The sequence below is a fragment of the Triticum aestivum genome, chromosome 3B (assembly GCF_018294505.1).
Source record: "Triticum aestivum cultivar Chinese Spring chromosome 3B, IWGSC CS RefSeq v2.1, whole genome shotgun sequence".
NCBI lineage: Eukaryota > Viridiplantae > Streptophyta > Magnoliopsida > Poales > Poaceae > Triticum > Triticum aestivum.
Window position 1 is genome coordinate 558,758,275 of NC_057801.1, and position 4,735 is coordinate 558,763,009.

Here is a 4,735-nt window from a genome sequence, read left to right on the forward strand (position 1 = left end):
TGCAAGTTTATTTTTTATGTTCAGACCAGTATGTTTCATTTTCGTATGCGTTACCTTGACTTGCCACATTAGCTACTTGAAGTTGGATGCCCACACATTTGTCAGTGTTAGCGCCTTGTGACTGAACTTGCCATGGTGCCCCCCTAAGCGTGTTTTGGGCATAAGAACCTACAAAAAAATGACAGCGTAGGACATAAGTAGACTGTCATCTTCATCGTCGCGAACATGGCAAATGTTCTTTTTCTTTTGTTTTTCATGCATCATACCAATGCCTGCGTACTGTTCTAGTAGTGGCAGCAACGGCCCTGCAGAAATGAGTTGGCTGTACTCTGATGCATCCCAAGGGGGCGTTTCTGGCCTTTGAGAACCGAAAAGATTAGTGCCATCTCCGTGACTCATTCTTTCCTGCGTCTCATTTTCTGCCACCGTGCTATCAATCACTGCATGAACAAGAATGCATCAACAATCCACAAAAAATGTATCCTTGTGATGCTTGCATGTAGAAGTAAACACGTCAGTGTTATCACATTTCCATGCGTAGGTAACCAGCATATCATGGCTAGTAGGACATGTACATCCACTATTGTTTTCTAAAATATGAGTGCTAGCTAACCGTTCTATTCGATGGCATCAGCCACTACAATAGGATGGCAAGCTATAAGTTGACATGGTGGCAGTTGACGACAATGATAGGTGGCAACTGACGTTAAACACCAGTGGCAATTATTTTTGACTCCCTACATTATTCCAAATTTCTCAATTTTTCTCCATCTTTTTATGGATTCCCACACATCCATCCATTTACCAACTACGTGCATCAATCTACAGAGAACTTACGGTTATCTCTAACACAGTACATGGCAGATCTAGTGTACTCTGCTTGGCAACTGCGAAGACACACAACCCACGTAGTATGGATCTAGTTGCCAACCTCGTCGGTAATTTTGTACTTTGCGCCATGTAGAAGGATGAGAAGCAGTAGTTAGATCGGGAGATTACCTGTTTTTTAGATGGTCTTCTTTGGAGGGCGTTGTTGGATTGAGGGTGGGGGAGGGGTGTGGGGAGGGTGGGGGTGTGGTTTCAGGTGGGAATGCCCTACGGATCTGATCTGGTTGCCATGGCAACCAGAGAAGGCCGGCGATGGAGGTAGGGGATCGGGAGGTGGGAGAAGAGGCCGGGGCGGCTGGATCGTGCGGGCTGCTGGGTCCTCTGGCCCGCACGTCCGAGCGAGGTTGCCACACACCGGACATGCGAGCCGTGCCGTTGTGCGCGCGAACATGGTCGTGCAGACTGGTTGCTGTCCATGCCGCACGATGCGTGCGGCACAACCCCCCCACACACCGGACGTGCGGCAGTTATCCGGACCCTTTATTTTAATGGTTTTTTAAGACGATCCTGAATCAATATGAGCCGTTAACTTTTCATGATCCGATTACGAAATTCAAATATGCTATCACATGGTTTGTATTCTAAAACCGTGGGATTTTGATTTTATTCACTTATTTTAGTCTGCATTAAATATCCAAAATGTCTTATAATCTTCTCTACTATTAAAGGGGATCTGCAGTCGTCGTGGTGATGGTTCGACCACCCCCGCCTCACACGATCGCTACTTCTTCACGAAAAAAAAGAATCATTCTAAACAAACCAGTCGGTGCGATCGCTACTTCGCAATAGGAATAATCCATCGTATACAATCCAGTAAAATTACTGCCCACTAACGCACGTCGCACCCCTCATCTCCCGTCTATTGCGTGAAAACTGAAAAGTCACGGCCGCTCCGCCCATGAACCTACGCATCACCACTCCTACCCAGAGCTCCCAATCCGCTGTCGTGTGCCACGCATGGCTAACGACGACTGCAGGTGGCGAACACCAGGAACGATTAGGTGCTGGTGGTGCCGGCGCACTTCCGGTGCCCGATCTCGCTCGAGCTGATGAAGGACTGGTACAGGGGCGTGGCACGTGCACCATCACCGGCGGCCCCGTGCGGCTCACCGACCTCGTCCCCAACAATGCCACACGCTGCATGATCCAGGACCCTGGTGCATTGCCAACCAAGCCGAGCGGGTGCCCGTCACCGAGGCCGCCACCGCCGACCGAGGTGCTCGCCTCCAGGCGCGGGAATGCGGCCGCCTGCGGGCAGGTAGCCACCATGGCCAGGCCATCAGGAAGGAGAGCGACCGCAACCGCCGGTGCCTCGTGGCTGCCTGTGCTGCCCGCCAGCTCGCCTTGGCTTTCCAGAGCTTCGCTGGTAAGCCCGTGAAGGGCACCAACGCCACAGTATTGGGCGCACTGGGGAAGATCTTGACGGCCCTTACCATGTTCTTCCCGCTCGACGACGTGGCCCGATGCTGCATTGCCTCCCTGGAGTCTCTCAACACCCTCGTCTCGCTGCTCTCCCACGGAGACCTCGCCGTGCAGGCCAGCGCCGCCATCGTCCTCCTCGAGCTCGCCTCGTCTGCTGATCGGCACACCGTCGGCATCATCTCCAGGACGCCCGGCGTATGTAGTGCGCTCGTTGGCCTTACCAGGAACCCTGTGTCCCCGCAGACCACCAAGGTTGCGCTCGTCATGGCCTACTACCTCATCTTCGGCAGCGACCGCATGGCCGCCCGCTTCGCCGAGCTAGGGGAAGTGCTCATCGTTGTGGAGCACCTCATGGACGCCGACAAGGGGACGAGCGGGAAGGCACTGGCCGTGCTCGACGGCGTCCTATGTACCGACATCGGCCTCGAGTCCGCGCATGCGCACGCGCTGGTCGTGCTGGTTCTGGTCAAGAAGATGTTCCACGTGTCCAACATGGCCACGGAGTTCGCCGTCTCCGCACTCTGACGCCTCTGCTATGCCGTGGACACCGACGCTGGCGTGTGCTGCGACTAGGTGCTGCGTGTGGGCGCCTTAGCGGCTCCAGGTGGGCTTAGGCATCGAGCTGCTCAACCTGCTCAATGGTTTCAGGGGCAGCGTAGAGTGCATCGAGACGGTGGACTTCAAGGGGCTCAAGAGGCCATTTTGATCAGTGTAGATGCTGAATTTGGAGGAAGCGAACATTCCTCCCCCCGCGTCGCTCCCGCGAGGCGACCGGGGGGCAACCCTAAATCCCGCCGGTCTCCGCCCCCTCTCCCCTCCTCCTCCCTCGCCGCCGCCCGTGGGCGCGGCTGGGCAAAGCCCAGCCGTCGCCGGCGGCGGCAGGGCCTCGTCGTCCTCCTATTCAGGTGGTGCTGGCACGGGCCGGCGCCTCGGGTCGGAGCATGGAGCTGTGTCGGGCGTCACGGCGGTGCAGCGGGCAGAGGCGGAGTGCTCCGGTGCCTCTGCTCCCCTGCGGCGGGCGGCCAGGTGATGGTGCGTTCTCGGCTCTCTGAGATTAGCGACGGTGCAGCCAGATCTATGGCCTGGCGGGCACGACTGGATCTGGGGCCAGGCGACGCGGGCCGAGGGCGGCACGGGCTGCAGATTCGCAACAACGGCAGGTCGGTGGGCGGGCTCGCTGGCTCCAGGTGCTCCGGTGGTTGGGCGGCGGTGGGCAACGCGGATGGGCTCCCCGGTGAGCTTTCTTGGTGGTCGGCAGCGGACCTTGGGGTTTTCCTTGCCGGCGGGCAGGTGTGTGTTGGTGGCCTTGCGTGGAGCTGCGCCGGCTGCCGAGGTGGGGCGACATAGGGGGTGTCCGGTGGGGAGGTAGGCTGGAGGGATGGGAGGCGCCAACGAGAGTTCGGGCCACCCATCACCGGCACGGGGGTGTACCGGTCCTGGATGCGTCCGCTCCCCCTCATCCCCTTTCCCCGGCCGGGTGCGGTCTGATGTAGCTCCGACATTGTTCGAGGCGGGATGTATGCTGCGGTTTGGCGGTCGGGTGCGTCCTTTGGGCCAAAGCCGGTGACTTTGGCTGGTCTTGCGGGTGTCTGGATGTAGGGCGGCGGCCTTGGCGGTGGGAGACGCGATGTTCGTGGGCGGAGCATGCGCCTCAGGTGCCGGTGTGCAGCCATGGCCATGCGGGTGATTTGGTTGCGGGTGGTTGGCGGAGATGCTGAAGTTTTAGCGTATGCTTTCACCCTTGTTTAGATTGTTTTGGGAGCTAGATTAGGGGCCCCATTTGATAGCTTTGCATTTTCTAAGTATTTTTTAGAATACTATAGTTTTTCTAAATACTATGGTTTTAATTACTTTGAGCTGTTTGGCCTCAAAAAAGGTGGTACTTATACTACTGTATTTCTCAAAACGCAATATTTTCTGTGTCAAATAAAAAGAACCCTGGACCTCTTTTTTTTAAACAGAGCAGGCGAAGAAAACGAGCCTATTGCTTCGTCCTCGACTCCTCCTTCACTCCAAGCTGCCGCCGCTCTCTAATCGCTGAAAATCATCTACCTCGGTTGCCGTGGACAACAAAGAGACGACATTGAAAAAAAATAGTACACTCGGCTATCATCTGTTCCCTTCTTTTCTCAAAGAGGCCCGTGGCATGAAGCTAGCAGACCTTGCTTGCAGAGGAAGAAAACTCCTGCCGTCTGATGAAGATTGCAATCACCGCCGCTTCTACTTCTCTTTGTGCGACTGCTACGATGCCGGTCGGCCGGCAGCAGGTCGAGTCACCTCGCCGTAACTGAGAGGAAGGAATTGGTGACCACCGCAATGCACGGTGTTTCTCATCTTTCGTAAGCTGTAGGCCGAGCTTTGGGGGTGGTCCTTGATAGTTTGGCAGTGGATTTTGTGCATGTGGATGGCCTTTTTGCATGGGCGT

The 4,735-nt window shown here is 56.0% G+C and overlaps 1 pseudogene; it reads left to right on the forward strand.

The window, feature by feature from the left end:
- The first annotated feature begins 1,786 nt into the window (after window positions 1-1,786).
- Window positions 1,787-3,016, forward strand: LOC123067595 (U-box domain-containing protein 21-like; annotated as a pseudogene).
- The last annotated feature ends 1,719 nt before the right edge of the window (window positions 3,017-4,735 follow it).